The sequence below is a fragment of the Cyprinus carpio genome, chromosome B7 (genome assembly GCF_018340385.1).
Source record: "Cyprinus carpio isolate SPL01 chromosome B7, ASM1834038v1, whole genome shotgun sequence".
In the NCBI taxonomy this organism is placed as follows: domain Eukaryota; kingdom Metazoa; phylum Chordata; class Actinopteri; order Cypriniformes; family Cyprinidae; genus Cyprinus; species Cyprinus carpio.
Window position 1 is genome coordinate 37,476,835 of NC_056603.1, and position 19,891 is coordinate 37,496,725.

Sequence of the window (19,891 nt, forward strand, 5' to 3'; positions counted from 1 at the left end):
GCAAATTGCAGTGGAAATTGTTGTCACATTGTAATGCAAAATTATGCAAATACTCCTCTTTTGTTTATTCTGTCAACTTTTTGTTCTATTCAGAATGTTCTTTCTATTATGTGACTGAAGCTAACAACGTACCTTTTTATGTTTTATGATTAATTTTCACCAATGTCCCCTGTGCTCACATAAAGCAAACTGTCTGAGCTGTATGAGTCAGAGGAACATTTTTAGATTATAGAATGTCACTTATTAATAATTGGTATGTCATTTTGTTTTTTTAAAAGTTATATTCCATCTCAACCAATCAATTTTTTTAAACTCAGGCTCAAACAAGACATGATCTTATGACTGATTCCCTTGGAAAAAGATGATGTTCAAAGATACTGTGTGCTTTAAAGTTGACATACAATGGAAAACAGGAGTTTTATATATTTAAAATAAATAAAATGACTTAATGTATTACATAGAAACTCCTCACCCCCTGTCAAATCTCAGTAGTCTGAAAACTTTACAGTCTTAAAAATAAAGGTGCTTCACGATGCCATAGAAGAACCTTTTTGTCTAAATGGTTCCATAAAGAACCTTTAACATCTGAAGAACCTTTCTGTTTCGAAAGAAGGTTCTTCAGATTATAAAAAGGCAAATAAGAGATGGTTATTGAAATAACCTGACTGAATGTCTATTTGTAGAACCAAAAATGGTTCCTCCATGGCATCACTGTGAAGAACCTTTTAAGCACCTTTATTTTTAAGTGTGTATATTAAACATCAAATATATGCTTGCTTGTCATTGTGTTTTTACACAAAATATTTGGGTTCTATAATAGTTTTTTTTTTGTAAATATTTTTAATTTAACCCCCCCCCCCCCCAAAAAAAAAGTTAAACTGTGAGTCAGTTTTCTATGATTTTGTCTTTTGTTGCATATATAATTTATAATTGTTTAATATTTATTAGTTTTCAGATAGCATTTATTTAATTTCAAGCAACAAACATGTTTTTGTTTTAGGTTTTAGTTAATGATAACCCTGGAACAGATACATCTGGTCACTAGAAACCCGTTGCATCATGGTATTCATAGCAATCTTTGGTTCATAATTGTGTAAAACTATCCTGTAACTGGTCTAAGAAACCTATCATAGTTGTGACAATTAATAGCAAACAGCTTTACAAAATACATAGGAGAGCAAAACACAGTATATGTGTGTGTAAATGAGCTGCCCATTTCTCCTCTTCAAAATACTCCTATGAGGCTTTTAGTCAGTGTCTATAGATCAAGAGCTGCTCCACATTTCAGCAGCAGTCATTCCTGTCATGTTATTACATGGGTACAGGTGAAGAACATGAACCATACTGAGAATGAATGAAATAATCTGGTTTTTATGCCTCTGTACAATATAAGGAAGTCTTCAATCGCTTCCAGACCCCTCACGATAATAGCATGTTTCCTCAGATCAATAGTAGAGAGGGTGTAAGATGTAATGCCAGTGGATGAAGTCTTTATGTATGCAGCAGGAACTATGTCACATCTCTTGTACCATGGCCATTTCAGTCCATACTCATCTATGTAAGATGAAAGCAGGAGCTTTTAAGTGGTCATTAGCAGTGCGCTGCGCTCCCTCTCTCAGACAGCAACATCATAAGCACATGGAGGTGAATGAGGCAATCTTTCCAACATTTATGTTTTTCTCCCATATCCTCATGCACAATTACCCATTTCAGATTCTTGGTGACCTACATATGTAGTACATAACCATTATTGCTCTCAGAAGCCATTTCTGTTTTAATTTACATATTCCCGAAATACCATTTGCTTAATATTAAAATCATAATTACATCTATTTACAGCAAACATGGAGTTAACAATAATACTTTTACGTTTCCATTTTGCGCCAAAGGCCTTGTGACCTTTTTGCTTTGCTTCAGTGTGTATCATTAATAAGGCAAAGTCACCATCTGTTCCAGTGGCAGCAGCTATTGCTCTCTGCTATGAATAGAATCGGTATTAATCTTCTGCTGCTCTCCACCGTACATCACATGACTGCGTTCACCATCAGACAGACACTTAGGAGACTGTTGAAGCTGATGCTTGTGATGATCCTGATAACATCCTAGTTGAATAAATGTATGTTTGAAAAACGTTTTCCAAGCATTCCATTTTAGTAGGGGTGTAACGGTACACAAACATGACGGTTCGGTTCGTACCTTGGTTTTGACGTCACGGTTCAGTATGGTTTTGTACAGCAGGGGTAAAAAACTAAACATAAAATTGCTTTTATTATTATTATTATTATTAAACAGTTGTTTACCTCAGCTTATGCTCTAAACTATAGGAAGCCCTTTTACATTAGCCTACTGTAAGATTACAATTAACAACAGAGCCCAAACTTAAATACTATTTATTAATTACTTGATTAGTATTTATTTTAAAATATTATAATCAACACTCATCTTAATTGGATGTACTTAATTGTTAATTATTATTAACAATTGTTCATTCATGTTTATTTCATGCTATAACTAGTAGTAAATACTAAGCGATGATCACGCTAACTCGCGCTTCACACTGGCGTTTATTGTTTGAATTTCCTGAAACAAATTGACATAGTTTGAACAATAAGACTTTGTTTCTTGTCTAAAGCTACAATACAATGAAGTTCCACTCGTGCAGTCGTAAAAACAATTCACATATACTGAAAATTTTCAATACGAATACATGTACTGTTACACCCCTACATTTTAGTCATTAAAACTTCAGCTTGGTGTGTTTTTAATAGTTTTTCTATGTAGACAAGAAGGATTTTTTTGACCTTTGCACCACGTATCCCTGTTACTTCAGCATCTTGTGCTGTTTTTGAATGTGTTGTGAGTAAACAGCCCCTAAAATAGTTTACTCTTTAAGGCCTGTTCATACCAAGATGAATATTCAGTACGAAAATTTGCTGATAAACATTGTAATTAATGAACAACAACAAGACACGAACTAATGTGTCTAATTTCTGTTTCAAGCGCACTGTGAAGAAAACTTGCCATCCAATAAGATTCGGTCATATGAACAGACTGTTTTAATAAAATACAGTGAAAAGCAGAGGAAAAATCCAGAAACAACTGAAAAAAAATTTTCTGTTCACACCAAGATGAATATTCAGTACAAAAAAATTTGGCACGATAAACATGAATGGTTGATTGTTAATGTGTCTGTTGAAACTGACACAAGCATTCACATGCCATCAATGTAACTTTTTTTTTTTATTTTTTTTTTACGGAAAGATGTTCTAATCACGTTTCTATCGCATTGTGAACAAAACTGGCCAACTAATAGGATTTGTTTCTTCACATGCCCAGAGGCACTATGGTTACATAAAGCAATGTCTCTCTTTTCTCTTGTATTTGGTGTTGTTTGGTAAAAACCATAGAGAATAAAAAAAGCATAACATAAATATTGTTTGACTTTCTTCTCTGTGGCAAGTGGACTTCAGAAATGAAATGTGCACAGTGCTTTCATTTCATTCATCTTATCTGTCATTTTTTATGCATTGATTCACACCAAAAAATTAATCGAACATTCTACTGGATCGAACTTTCAAATGAAGTATTCAGTGTATGTTGCACAATATGCCTTACGCTAGTATTGAGTTCTGAATGATAGCATGTAAAAAAAACTCCTAAAACAGCCATTGCACAGAGTCTGATTTGAGCTACTTTTATGATACAGTTGATTTTATGGATGATTTGACATGTTTTTGAATGCATATTTTGGCATTCTTTTGAGCCATAATCAAGTTCATAAAAACTGTGCTTGATTATACATGACTAGAAAACAGCTGCAAAATGGCTGCCAAGTGAACTGACTGAACCAGAGGGAGAAGAAAAACTACAAAGAGAATGCCACGCACCACACAGAGCTGAACCAGAGATAAATGCTGAATGATATAATTTTTTTTTCTCCCTGCGGCTAGACAGATGAACATTGATGGCTCGTCTTTGTGGAAAACTGTAATTGCTACAACTAATGTTTAAATTGCTCTCCGTCTAATGGATCTTGTCATTTAGGGGAAGCTATAAGCTAATGAGTGCTGCTATTAGTGTATATTATACAGGTCTGCATTATCAGTCTCTTCTCCCACTGTCTGTTCAGAGCTGAATGCGGTTCAGAATAAGAAAGTAATTCGAAGAGCACATCTGAACATAATGCATCTTGCTGTTCTTTTTTCAGCATTATATGGTGCTTTTAAACCCTCAGTTAACTAACAAAGGGAAACTGTATTGTTCAGAGTTTGCTCTTTTATAGCTCAGGAGACTTATTGAAAATGCATTTTATGTTATGTTTCCCTGAAAATTCCTTGGGTATATAAAAGAAACAAATGAGACTATTGTTGACATACAGCAATAGTGTATAGCTGTATGAATATAAACACAGTTCAGACAATCTGATCTTTGTTTGAGTTCATATTAAAATCCCTGATTTTTGATTCCATACTTTGGTTTTCTTGCCATCCGTTTCTGTCCAGTTTCATCATTTTGGGGTTTTATTGTTTTCATATGTGAGTTTTATTTCCTGTACAAGTCCACAATCTTGTCTTAGACAAAAGACAAAAAATTATTTAATTTTTTCTTTTTCTCTCTGAAATTCTCTGCCATTTGAATCATTAAGCTCTTAAGTTTTATTAATCTTTTTGACATGATTTTTTTATGTAAATGGGATGAGATATTTTCTCTGGTGCTGCATGCAGATTGTGTTTCAGTCTGGTTGGCATAGAGAAAAAAAGGACCATAGTGCCATGTTATTGTCAATGAATTGCAATTGAATCGTACGGTACATCAATCATACATACTATACTATATTTGCTTGATATTCAGTCCTTTCAAAGCTGCTTCTTTTTGCAGATGCAAATGAAACACGGTTTGTTTAATTCAAAGAGTTGCTGTTGCCAAAAGTGCAACTTTATTGCAGTCCACAACAGCAAAATAATCTTGACACATTTTTAGAGCTGCTTTGTGTTGAGTTTCACTCCGCTGGTAGAAAACAACAGTCCGACGTCCTTAGATTTAACCACAGAGGCCTCAGCATGAAATATTTTGCATATCTGTGTGAAGATCGTAAAAGCCTTGGACCTCTAGACGTATGTTAGTGATTAAAAGGATGGCCTCTGTGCCTCAGTGTTCTTTGGATCAGCTTGGATTTTTCCCAGTTACGCTTAAAAGAATAGTTGTTTAGAAATCTTTTCATTCATTTACTCACCTACATCTAAACCATATGACAAATGCAAGAAGCAGCACCATGTAAGGTTTTTGATGTCATTGATGCTGAAGTCTCATTTGTGCATATGCACAGTATATAGTTATGAAGCCTTGGCATGTAGTTAAGAAACCAAGTGCATTTGGTTTCATTTAAAGTGAAAAAGTCAAAAATATGTCTCCTGCGATTCAGCTTTCCATCATTTTTTCCACTTCAGCCGTTTTTCTCCAACTACATGCCCGACATTCTTCCATTATGATTGCATATTTCATATTTCTTTGTGATTATTTCACTGTTTTGTTGATTTCCTGTCATGGAAGCCATTGTGTTATGGTTTTTGTTTTTGTTTTCTTTTTATGTGTTCTCTCTGTTCTGTCTTCCTTTGTTTTGCTCTCCATCCCTCCCTCCCTGAATTTCTGTGTGACTTCACTTTGCACCCGTCTCCACCCTTGATTTCTGCTTTCACTCACGCCACCCCACTGTCTGCACTCAAAGATGTAGCCATCCCCTCCCCCCCTCCCACCTCACTGACCCGTGCCACTACTGACCGTCTAATGCCAGGCTCCAGAGGCGGCGCTGGTCCCACGCCCTCCGCCCCCCGTGACGTTGTGGCCTCCCTGGTCTCCACCCGCTTCATCAAGCTGACCTGGCGCCTTCCTGTTGAACCGCATGGAGATGATGTCACCTACTCCGTCTACTACAGCCTGGAGGGCAATAACAGGCAGGGCATTTATGTGTCATTTATATATACTGTACACTACAGTTCCATAGTTTGGGGTCAGTAAGATTTTTTAAACAGATTTTATTCAGCAGTGATTCATTAAATTAATAAATAAATTAAAAAATTATGTTGATTTCTATTTCAAATAAATGCAGTTCTTTTGCCCTTTCTATTAAGTTATTTTTCCTAAAAAATATACTACAGTTTCAAAAATATTAAGTAGCACAATTATTTTTACTATTAATAATAGGAAATATTTATTGTGTGCAAAATCAGCATTTTACAATGATTTCTGAAGGATCATGTGATACGGCAAACCCAGGATTTTTTTTTTAATATATTCAAATATGAAACAGTTTTAAACTGTAACAATAATGAATTTTAAATTGTAACAATATATCACAATATTACTATTTTACTATATTTTGGATCAAATAAATGCAGCCTTAGTTAGCATGAAATACTTTATTCAAAAACAGTATTGTACCTACAATTTAATATGAATTTTTATTTATTTATTTTTTTTTTTCTGGGTACAAAAATTGTAAAGAATATTGCATGATATTAGGTCATGTTTAATCCTAATATCAAAAAAAGGGAGAACAAAAAAGTATATTTTGTTAAAGAAAAAATTAGGCTTGTTTTTCATTATCCCCAATTATAACACATTAATAAAATGGAATGTTGTTTTTAACATTTAAATTATTAAAATATTTGTTGTATTGCCTTTGTTGCATATTTGAATAAATAAATTCATTAGTGTTTATCTACTGCATTAAAATGCTTCATTACAATAAAGTGAATCTTAGGAGAATCACTATTAAGAATAATAATTACAAAAAAAAACAGTGAAGGAAAAAATGCATTATGGTAATAAGATTTTTTTTATGGTTCCTTGTGAGTAAAATAATATCATTAAAGCAAAATAAAAAAATGCATTGCACAAAATTGGAAAAAATATATATATATAAATATATATATATATATACATATATACATATATATATATGTGTATATATATATATATATATATATATATATATATATATATATATATATAAAACATTAAAACGTTCAGCAGTGTATATATAAATATGTAATACAAATCTAATACATTTCATTTTGACGTAGTGATATGTGACCCAGACATGTTTTCATGACATTCACCATCCAAGAAGCCTTAAATTATGAATGCTATTGATGATTGTATTTTGTTGTTTTTGTTGCTGTTATTTTAAGTCACATGTTGTTCTTATTAATATTTATAATGCCATTCTGTATGAGCTGTTATTGACTACAGAAGAATAAGAGAAGCTTTGAACCAATGAATCAGCAGTCAGCTCCTGTTTCAGTCTCATATCACGTTTGTCTCTCTGATGCTGTATAGGGAGAGGATAGTGAACACCAGCCGTCCAGGAGAGATGCAAGTCACCATTCAGAACCTCATGCCAGACACCAAGTACTCCTTCCGCGTGGTGGCCCACAACAGAAACGGCCCTGGAGAGAGCTCAGCGCCTCTGAGGGTCGCCACCCAGCCCGAAGGTAAGATCTCCACTGGATGATAACACACCAGTTAGAATGTGTTCAAGCGTGGTTGGACTAATTAAAACAGTTGCATTACAGATTACGCTCTGACACATTTCAGAAGGCTATAATGCGTGAAATCAAGTTTGCGTAGTTGGTTTTAAACGCTAACATGCTTGTCTAGAATATGTTTTGAGCCTCCGAGATTATGCAGAACATTTTCTCAATGCCTCAATGTCAGTTTAAAATCTCATTATATAGTAAGCACAAGTAAACACCTGCTGGCTTTTAAGCAAACAGATCTCTTGAACATCGCTGAAGGTATATGGCCTGACTCCATCAACATGAAACATTATCAGCCCAAACACAGCACAGGAGAAGCTGTTTCTGGGTCAGACTTGCTCCTCTGTGCGTCCTTGGCTCTGCCTGCTATAAGCACTTTATAATGTGTGTTAGCGGGATTCTGGCACTCCCGGGAATCCTGCTGCGTGGAGATCAGCCTCTGAGGCTAACACACATATTGCTGTGAACATTATGAATGAATCTGAGCGCAAGTCATCTAGGCACACATACACACTCGTAGAGCGCACTTAATCCAGTGTAGGCGCCCCATCCCATCCTGTAAGACATCAGTATCAAAAGCAAGAAGGGATGTCTGTGGCACTGAGATAAAGTGATTTCTCTGTCGTTTGAGATGCCAGAAACGCCTGATCAAAGTTTGAAAAGTGATTCATGTCATGCAGTTTATATTAGAGCTCGAGCATGAAAGATGGTTCAGGGTAACCATAACTGGATGAATGTAATCAAACAGTCATTGCAGACTTGTGGTGAAGCGGCTAGAACTTGCTGGATGCTGTCCCTGTGGAACACAAAAGGAGATGTTTTGAGGAGTGTCCACATGCAATGAAAGTCCGTACTATATTTCAAGTCTACTGAATCTATATGGTCACTTTGTGGTTTCAGCGAATAATGAATATATTTTAGTCTGTTCCTGACATAAAGCCATCGTATGACTTCAGAGGACTGGGAATACAGTCAGTGGAACACATGAAGCAATTTTATGGTGCTATGACACTATTTTATGTTAGCCCCTGCCTTTGTGAAAAAGAAGTGTGCTTGATTATATTAAAAGCACACTTGTGCTGTACTTCAAATCTTGAAAATACATTGATAATATAATATTAATAAAATAAAAGGCCACTTAAATGTATGTAAAGAGAGGACACTTTCATAACATATTTCAAAACACACTTAAGTACACTTTTAAAAAGTGCGCTTTGTAATAATGTCAAGTGTAAAAACGTCAATGGTTATGTTTTAAGTACATTTTTAAGCCATTATCTTTTAATAATCTTTGGTGGCGTTTTAAAGAAGTACCAATATGAAAGCACTAGTGAAATATTTGATTATTTGAACTGTAGTGTTATTCAATATCAATATGGTGTTTTATATATATATATCTTATTAAAGGTAATATGTTTTTAATGTACTTAATTGCAACAAATTACAAATGAATAATTACAAATGATTTAAATAGCATGAAATACAAGTTTCACTTGAAATTACATTAAAATAAATTGTAGTTTACCATAAATGCTTGTCTGTAATTTTGGCAGTACACGTTACTGTCCATATTTCGAAGACAGTAAAGGTGATTATAAAATTACATGTGAAGATGTACTGAAGTCCTACTTAAGCAGATCAAAAAGCTCTCAAAATTTCAGCTAAATGCATTTAATACATTTTAATGTATTTGCAATTAACATGCAGTTAAGTGTCTGAAAACATTCGATTCAATCCAATTCACACTTAAGCATATTCTATTCTAAGTAAGGCTATGTTATTTCTGTTATACATAGTGTTTTTTTTTTTTTTTAATGAAAAAAAATCAGCGTGAACATGATTCATCGTTTCTTCTTTGGGGTTACATGAAATAAATAAAGTCACACGGGTAGTAAATTATGAAAGAATCAATTTTTGCTGAACTATTCCTTCAACACAAGGTTTCTCCAGTGGGATTGTCCCTGTAATAAGTGTATTGTGGGTCGCTTTAGATAAAAGTGTCTGCTAAATGACTACTTGGCAACTAACTTAAAAACTGGCCAATTGTTTTATGTCCATGCTTAAATTATATTACATTTTATTTAATGTAGAGCTGGGTTTAGATTGGCCCTACACGATGACTCCCTGAAGGCATGTCAGTTGTGAGCATGTTGGAAAAACAACAGATTTAACGGACAATCATCGGAGCCTATAATTGAATGTAATGATTCATGACCCTAGCAAGTAAAACAAAGTTAAGCATCACAGAATCTCATTTCCATTTTCACCGCTCTGCTAAGCAAATTAAATCACGTCAATCCTGTAGTTTGAGCTGGCGTGTGTTAGTCTGCTTACTGCCAGAGGTGTCTGCCGACACATGCCACTGTCATATGCTCAGCTGAGAAGAGATATCACTCTTTTTATTCAAGTCAATTTCAAAGTGCTTTATTGGCGTGACTGTTTTACAAAAAAGATTGCCAAAGCATCAATGGATTTCTCAAAGAAAAACAGTGACAGACAAAAGGTGCCAGTAATAAAACAAAACATAATAAAATTTCTCCATTCTGTGTAATAGTTCAGGTACCTGGTCCTGCTCCAAACCTACAGGCAGTGGTCACGTCCCCCAGCACAGTGAGTCTCAGCTGGGACATGCCCCTCATAGGCAATGGCGAGATCCAGAACTACAAAATTTACTACATGGAGAAGGGCATGGACAGTGAGCAGGTAAAACCATCTTCATCCAGCCTCTGTAATATCATGTATAGAAGCATTATGATATTTGATAACGATGTGAAATGTTCATGCTGGAGAACAGATGGAGCTCTGTGGTCTGTCCTGAACACAAGCTGAGGAGCCGTTTTATTATTGCTAACAAATTTTAATACGGTAGATGTCATATTTTGTATATTTTTACACTAATGAAAATTTCTAGCTCAATTCCAAATATAAAGATTAATGTATAAGTTGTTTAAGAATGTGTTTTTTTATAATATTGACATTAGTGACTTGTCTACATTTTCATGTATTTAATTAGTGAATGTTTTTTTTATCAGCTTATTACTGGTGAAGAGTGTATAAATATTTGCAAAAAAAAAGAGAATATTATTAATATAGGTGCATCTCAATAAATTAGAATGTCGTGGAAAAGTTAATTTATTTCAGTAATTCAACTCAAATTGTGAAACTTGTGTATTAAATAAATTCAATGCACACAGACTGAAGTAGTTTAAGTCTTTGGTTCTTTTAATTGTGATGATTTTGACTTACTTTTACCAAAAACCCACCAATTCACATCTCAACCAATTAGAATACTTCATAAGAGCAATAAAAAAAAATAAAAAATTTTTGTGAATTGTTGGCCTTCTGGAAAGTATGTTCATTTACTGTACATGTACTCAATACTTGGTAGGGGCTCCTTTTGCTTTAATTACTGCCTCAATTCGGCGTGGCATGGAGGTAATCAGTTTGTGGCACTACTGAGGTGGTATGTAAAGCCCAGGTTTCTTTGACAGTGGCCTTCAGCTCATCTGCATTTTTTGGTCTCGTTTCTTATTTTCCTATTGACAATACCCCACAGATTCTCTCTGGGGCTCAGGTCTGGTGAGTTTGCTGGCCAGTCAAGCACACCAACTCCATGATCATTTAACCAACTTTTGGTGCTTTTGGCAGTGTGGTCAGATGCCACATCCTGCCTGGAAAATGAAATCAGCATCTTCAAAAAGCTGGTCAGCAGAAGGAAGCAGGAAGTGCTCCAAAATTTCTTGGGTAAACTGGTAAACTGGTGTAGTGACTTTGGTTTTTAAAAAAACACAATGGACCAAGACCAGCAGATGACTTTGCACCCCAAATCATCACAGACTGTGCAAACTTAACATTGCACTTCAAGCAACTTGTGCTATGAGCTTCTCCACCCTTCCTCCAGACTCTAGGAACTTAGTTTCCAAATGAAATACAAAACTTGCTCTCATCTGAAAAGAGGACTTTGGACCACTGGTCAACATCCAGTTCTTCTTCTCCTTAGCTCAGGTAAGACGCCTCTGACGTTGTCTGTGGTTCAGGAGTGGCTTAACAAGAGGAATACGACAACTGTAGCCAAATTCCCTGACACGTCTGTGTGTGGTGGATCTTGATTACTTGACCCCAGCCTCAGTTCATTCCTTGTGAAGTTCACTCACATTCTTGAATCGATTTTGGCTTGGCAATCCTCATAAGGCTGCAGTTTCTCTCCGTTGATTGTGCATCTTTTTCTTTCACACTTTTTCCTTCCGCTCAACTTTCTGTTAAACATGCTTGGATACAGCACTCTGTGAACAGGCAGCTTATTTGGCAATGAATGTTTGTGGCTTACCCTCCTTGTGAAGGGTGTCAATGATTGTCTTCTGGACAACTGTCAGATCAGAGGTCTTCCCCATGATTGTGTAGCCTAGTGAACCAAAGAGAGAGACCATTTTGAAGGCTCAGGAAACCTTTGCAGGTGTTTTGAGTTGATTAGCTGATTGGCATGTCACCATACTCTAATTTATTGAGATGAGTGAATTGGTGGTTTTTTGTTAAATGTGAGCCAAAATCATCACAATTAAAAGAACCAAAGACTTGAACTACTTCAGTCTGTGTGCCATTGAATTAATTTAATCCACAAGTTTCACAATTTGAGTTGAATTACTGAAATAAATGAACTTTCCATGACATTCTAATTTATTGAGATGCACCTATAAATGGATCAATGATAATTAATAAATAATAAATAATAAATAAATGTTAGTTATGAATTAATTATGAAAAATAGCATGTTCAATTATTTGCTAATATGTATATATAAATACACACATGTATATATTTAAGAAATATATGTAATATATCAGTATCGAATATCAAATAATTAAAGGTGTAATATGATGCGATTTCAAATTTTCCTTTCTTGTGCATTTCTTGTGCTTTCTCTTTGGAGTGTTACAAGCTCTTGGTGAATAAAGAAGATCTGTGAAGTTGCAAAGACTAAAGTCTCAAATCCAAAGAGATATTCTTTTAAAAAGTTAACACTCATCCACGCCCCCTGAAACGGCTCGTTCTAACACACCCCCACATATCTACGTCAGTATGTGGGAAGATTTGCATAATGCCGCCCAGATGTTCACGCAAAGAAAGAAGGCTTAACTTTTATTTTCGTTGTAGTATTGTTGTTGCCGCCACCGTCATGTCGTATAGACGCTGTGTGTTTCACTGTGAAATCGTCTTTCACCGTGGACGAAGCGGCATCCAGCCCGGGGTCGTCACATGTGGTTGCTTCATAGAATCCGCCTGGAATCCGTACCGTTCTCAAGCCGCCCGCCTCGGCTCACTCAAGCCGGCCACGCCTCACTCTAGACTGCGGCTCACTCGAGGCCGCGTTGTGTGACGCTGTTTCATTGAGAAAGTGAAACTACTTTTTTTGCCTTCCAAAAGAAAACACGACTAGAAATGATGTTTATATAACGTTTATAATGGGTTTTATGTTTTTATCTCATCGCTTCGGCCGAACAAGGCTTCACAATACGTTAAGAGGCGTAACATTTCCATCACACGCTTGAGGCATTCAGCCAATCACAACACGCTGGATAGCCGGCCAATCACAGCACACCTCACACTTTCAGAGAGATGAGCCTTGTGAATATTGACACGTTTCAGAATGCGGGGCATAGAGGAGAAACAATAATGTACAGTATGTGGAAAATAATATGTTTTTTAACCTTAAACCACATCAAACACATTTCATTACACCAAATACACAAAATAATGTTCTTTTTAGCAGCATCATATGACCCCTTTAATCATTTAAATATTTACATTTATATTTCTGCGCATTCTTAGTCTATAATTTTGTTGCTGATGTCATAATTCAGCCTGTTTCTCTAATCTCTCTTCTCTGTCAGGATCTGGAGGTGAAACACATTCTCCTACAGCATGACTGGACTGAAGAAGTTCACAGAATACAGTTTCAGAGTGGTGGCCTATAACAAACATGGACCCGGAGTGTCCACTGAGGACATATCTGTGCGCACGTACTCTGATGGTACTTACAATAAATCTTGCTTCTTTGCTTTGTCTTACTAGTCAGTTCCCTCCATTCTGGCCCAAACCCCTGCAGTTTTTTGCTCCTCAAAATAATTTTTGTAAGGGGTCTCATACAAGAACTCTACTAGGCAATAAACAAAGCCAGCAATAAACCAACCATAATCTATATCCCTGTTGTAGTTACATCAACAGAGCAATATCACAAGGACTCAAAATTAACTTTATGCCACACCTGTCAGTGGTGAGTAAATTGAGAAAAAAAAAAATGACTGGGCTTATAAAGATTTGTTACCACCCATGAAACTTTATTTTGTAGTTATTACTGTATACTTCAACTGAGGACTCATGAGCTTCTAGCCACCTGTTAAAAGTTTTATGCTCTCTGTAATATTAATCTTACATTTTTCTTAGTTTCTGCAAAATACTGTCAGTTACCTTTTTGTTAGTGAAAATTGTATTAAAATGCCATGATGTTGTGCTATGAGAAAATTGATACAAGCCATGGACAGTGGTGAAATGTTCAGTTAAGTGGTCAGTATATAAAAATATTGGCCTGCTCAGTGCTTGACCAGAATCAGGATCCAGTCCACCAGAGACCATTTAAGAGAAGACGCTACACACACACACAAAAAACCCTTGTTCTTTCAAGCACTGGTTACTTTTGAGGTTTTGTCATCTTTCAGCAGAGAGTCCAAAATGTACATTTATTTTTTTGTTTTAAGCCATTACACTTCATCTATTTGTGTCTGTAGATTTTAATTATAATACATATCTTCAGGCTATTTTCTCAAAATGAGTTTTTTTTTTTTTCTCATGCAGTGAGCTAGAAATCTACTTCAAAGCACTTACGTATACAAAAATTCTGAAGGTTTTTACAGAAGGGTTTGCACATACAACATTTACCTGATTGTATAACCTCTAAATATGGTGTTTTTTTTGTTTAGGTATTTTTTTCTGGCGGTATTTTGTGATTTACGGAGTGATTAAAAGATAGATCCCCTCAGTAAAAACCTTTAACTCTAATATGTCAAAAAAATTGGACCAGGCTTTATGCAATGTTCAGTTTATTATTCTGGAAATCTATGCAAATAAGTGCATATGTAATTAGATAATGCAACGTTTGCATATGTGAACATAATGTTACAGAAAACTTGAAGGCTTCATTTGCCCAAAAAAATTAAAATTGTCATCATTCCAAACCTGAATGAGTGTTGAGCACAGAGAAAAAAATATTTTGAAGAGTCTATGTAACTAAACAGTTGACAGTACCCATTGTATTTTTTCCATACTGTTGACTACTGTAAACCATAAACTGTTTAGTTACCAACATTCTTCAAAGTATCTTAAAATTTAAATTTTTGGGTGAACTATCCCTTTAATGTATAGTAAATAATAAGCTGGGGGAAGTATTCTATTGGTTGAGTATCTATTAGTTGTCCCTGTTCAGCTCAGTGTCTTGCCTTAATAAAAGCTGAGGCTATGTGAACTAATACTGTGCTCTTCTCCATCTGTTCAGTCCCCAGTGCTCCCCACAGAACATGACGGTTGAAGTGCTGAACTCTAAGGTAAGGCTGAATGACTGTCGGGTCGTATGGGCTCCGGCCGTGTTTCAGCAGCTGCTGCTGGGTGAAGTGTGCAGTGGTTCTGATGAAGGCGCTCATCTGTTGCTGTGATTTAACTGCGATGAGCAGCACATCTGTGCTCGGCTAGAATGCTGTCACAGAGCTTTACATCCTCATTCATTCTTCCTCTGTGTTCACCTCCCTCTCTTTCTTGAGATTTATATTTGTCTAGCAGCGGGGAATCCAAGTCTTCCTCCTGTTGTTTTTATTCTTCAGTCTGTTTCTAGTCATATGTAGACAAGTGTCTTGGGCTGCAATAATGCATTTAGCACTGTTATTTCATGGTGTTTGCTAAGGCAAGCATGACGTTTGCTTTTGCACATCCTTGGAATTTCAACAAACCCCAGAGCCTAAGTATTAAAGTCACCGTGAAATCAAAACTGACAATTCTTATTTTTTTATGGAATACTTTTATGAAATCTAATTAACTAATCAAAATAACTTCCCCTCCCTCTCACAACATTTGAGATCACACTGTTATTTTAATCGCATTAAGGTACTATAATATTTTTATTTTGTTTTTATTTTTATATTGTCGAGTTTTCTTGTTTAGGTACGTCTGTATAGTTTTTATTCATTTTATTTCAGTTTTAGTTTAAGAAGCTATTTTAGTACATTAAGTTTAACTGTTATCTTGATAATTAGCTGAAATAATATATTTTTTTTATTATTACTCTGCCAGCAACCTGTTATTCATATATATATATTTAAAACTAAACACTCAACAAGACATTAAAGAACCCGTCTATACTATGCTATATATTACTCTTCAACAGTGAAGCTATAATGGAAGAAGATCAAAAGACAATATTCTAAAGATTTCTGCACACTTGTTTCTCTGATCCATAAGGTGTATAGGTCAAAACTTAAATCTAAAACACCCTAGAAACAGCATATAAACCATTCAGAACATCTTAGCAACCACCCAGAGCACCCTAGCATCATGACAGCAAGTGTTACACAGGCACAACTCGTAACAATCCGTTTTAATTGCAGTCTCTTTGCATTGTGGGTATACAAAGATCCACACACTTTCAAGCCTGTAATAGGTTTTATGGCTCAGTAATTAGCACTGAATAATAAAAAGGCTTTAAGTCTCAGACAGAAGCTTTTTTTGTATATTGCATGAGAAGATGGTTAATTAGTGGGCTCCTATGGACGGTTTCAGGACCCCCTCGTGTGGCCCTGGAGTGCTCCGCAACAGACGGGGGAATTCAGTCTGGGTGTGTATAATGAATACAATGACTTAGCGTATGCGAGGCCCCTGCTGGTAGCACTAGGCACCCCTGTGACCCATAAGTCAATTAAAACAAGTTTGTTTGGCTGAAAACACAAGCAGTAGTTAGCGAGGTAAACTGGAATTGGTCGAAAATTGAAATACAGTAATTGCATACATGGTGCAGATTTAATTCGGTTTATTCCCTCATGGCCCGTGAACACGGCAACTGTGGATACTATTAATTAATTCCCCACCCTCGCTGGGCGGCCCCTCTCCCTGCCTTCATTATCCCAGCAGGCACCGCGGGCCCTGCAGCTAGCCTCCTCCATCCATCCTGAGCTGCGTTCCCGCAGGCCCCTCTACACTGCACAGCTTTATCTATTATTCATGGGTTCGGCTGGTTACTGCTGCTCGCCCAATGCCCTCTGCTTCAGGACTGATATACTCACGCATGCTTCATGTGCGAAATGATCACGTTCTCTAATGGATGCCTCGGGGAGACGATGACTTAGGTTAGATGCCTGCACTCAGGCTTGTTACTGTGGTGACTCTGTGTGTGCTGTAGGTGCGAGGAGGTGCTGCAGTAACTCTCCATTTGATGCACTGTGGTTATTGCTTTGGAATGAAATCTGAATGTGTGGTATTGAGGATGTTGTTTTTTTGTGTTTTCTCAAATGTGTGAACCTTGTAGAGCATCATGGTCAGATGGCAGCCTCCGCCAGCAGATGCTCAGAATGGTGAGATCACCGGCTATAAGATCCGTTACAGGAAGGGTACGAGGAAGAGCGAGGCGGCCGAGATTACTTCAGGATCGCAGCTCTATCAGCTCATAGATGGTAAGCTGAACAACACCTCATCTATCTATCACACACACATATATATATACCTTTATTAGAACATTATTAGATATTATTATAGGCCTTTAGTTTGAGTTCATTTAGCACAATTAATTCCGAAAAATAATGAGCAAAATTGACACATTTATTCATCTGCCTGGATCCTATTTGAATAATTAACTAGTGTGTCATATAATTCATTTGATTAATTTTTTAATCTATTAACACCCCCAGCGTGTCTGTCCTTGGCCCTCCTACACTTAATACTGCCATAAGCATTAGCCATTGCAAAAACCCATACTGGTTGAATTATTTTTTTTTTTTTTAAAGGCATCATTAAATTCTGTCCTTACCCTTGTACACCAGTGCTTTTGAGCTGCCATGTCAACTCCACCAATGGCTCTGGAAAAATATACTTCTCAGAAATTACAGAATAGATGCGCCTGCAATAAATAAAGCCACAAGTGACAAACTCCATCCATTAAACAAAAGTGAGAATTAAATTCTAAATAGATTTCAGCAGCTTCATGAGTGCCATGCTGTGGTTGGCATCAAAGAGCATAATGGTTGTTTTCTGTTCCAGTTGAGTTGAGATGAGATGTTAGTTAGTTCAAAGGCTTGAAGTTGAGTGTTGCTATCTCCCACAAGGCCGCAGGAACAGCTCTGACTTCTGCATTCAACACTCTAACTAAGAAGACGCTTATTAACATTTTAAAGCAATTATAACCTCTGGCTTATTTAAAGACAGCAGGCATTCCCTCATCTATGATAACCAGAACATGCCCATGGCATCAGACATGTGAAATTTTGAACTTTTTTTTTTTGCTTTTCCCCTCTGGAATCAGTCAGTTCTCATATTGTTGTTTGTGTCAGTCCAGTGTGATACAAATTTGTGGAAGCAGACCTTTATAAATCAGCACTCTAGGCAATGCTGTAGCGTGTAGGTCAGTGTGATGATGATGCGGGGGTGGTTATCGATTTAGTCTTGGTAAATGGATTGAGAAACGTGGAGCGTTGTGAAGCATCTTTCGGTTTGTTTCCAGAGAAATGAGCTGACTGGTTGGTTGAGACGGGGTGCTTCACTTTTACTATTGCTCATACAGTACTTAGGGTTAGTGATTTAAACTAGCGGTGCTCTAGGAACCACCCAGAACTTTGTAGGAAGCCAAACTGTTTCTATACAGTTTTGTGCACTTTTAGCACTTTTTATTTCACAAAGCTTCTGAATATGTATTTGTAGAACCAAATTCAACTGAATCAAAAGCCTATATTGAAGTTCTTCTTGTATTTTTCAGGTCTGCAGCGAGGCACTGAATATATGCTGCGAGTGTCTGCCATTACGGTCAATGGCACGGGTCCGGCTACAGACTGGACCACTGCTGAGACGTTTGAGAGCGATCTGGACGGTAAAAACTGGCAGATATCTTGCAAACACCGGTGCTTGATTAGGATGACCAAGTGTAATTTTGCTGGTTCTTTGGTTTCAGAGACAACTGTGCCAGACGTCCCGAGCTCCTTGCATGTGCGGCCACTTGTGAACAGCATTGTAGTGAGCTGGACGCCCCCGGAGAACCAGGACATTGTGGTGAGGGGTTACACCATCGGCTATGGGATCGGCAGCCCTCATGCCCAGACCATTAAAGTGGACTACAAACAGAGATACTACACCATTGAGAACTTGAGTAAGATCCTTCATTATAATAAGTCTGCTTTGAAAAAAATTATTTGTTTATGAAAAATACATTACAAAATCTGCTTTGAGGAGCAAGAAAATACATTTTTTTAGTCTTCAAATGCATTGTGGGAAAAAGTCATTTTTAAAATGCTTTTTTGTAAATAAATATTTAAATTGAATGTTTGAACATTTAAATTAAACATTTGAACATTTGAGTTTGAGCATTTAAATTCAATTATAAATGTATAAAAAGGTAAAAAATAAAAGGAAATATAAGTAAAATTAATCAGAAATATATTTCAGATATTTATTTAATTAATACATTTAATTTTTTTTTTGCCATGTGGGATTATACAAATTTAAAAATAACTCATACGTCAACTATTTCAGCATATTAAATCACAATATTTACGGGGGGAAAATTGTTTAGATGTCACTACATGAAGAACATACAGTAGATCATCTGACCATTTTATTGTGCTGAAACACATGAAGTGTAAAGGACAGTACAATTGTAAAGTAATGGTTTATTACTTTTAATACTGTACTATTTTGGTGTCTACCATGATATCAAAATTATTGTCATATGCATAAAATATGTTTCTTGATAATTGGTACTTAATTCAAAGAATACTATGGTATTACCATGATACATTAAAAAAGATACAAATTGAAAAATTGTGATTATACACAACCAGTTTTACCATATTACTATATCCTATAATACCATGGATCTATATCATCCACTAAAGCTCAGTTGAATCTGTATCACTCATTTTAATTTACGTTTCTAAACATTCATTCACACTTTCATCAGACAAACATGAAGTAGCAGTGAAGAAATAGCTCTGTTGCCTCTAAAAGTGAATTAAAGTAAACAGAACTGGGTAAATGGATTGTAGGTACTCAAGAGTGGGAGATTTAGCCCTCTCTCCACCCCATTGTAATTACATTTGAAGGAACAAGAAAAA

The 19,891-nt window shown here is 36.1% G+C and overlaps 1 pseudogene; it reads left to right on the top strand.

Moving 5' to 3' along the window:
• LOC109047154 overlaps nucleotides 1–19,891 on the top strand; it is a 159,263-nt pseudogene that overhangs the window by 123,298 nt on the left and 16,074 nt on the right.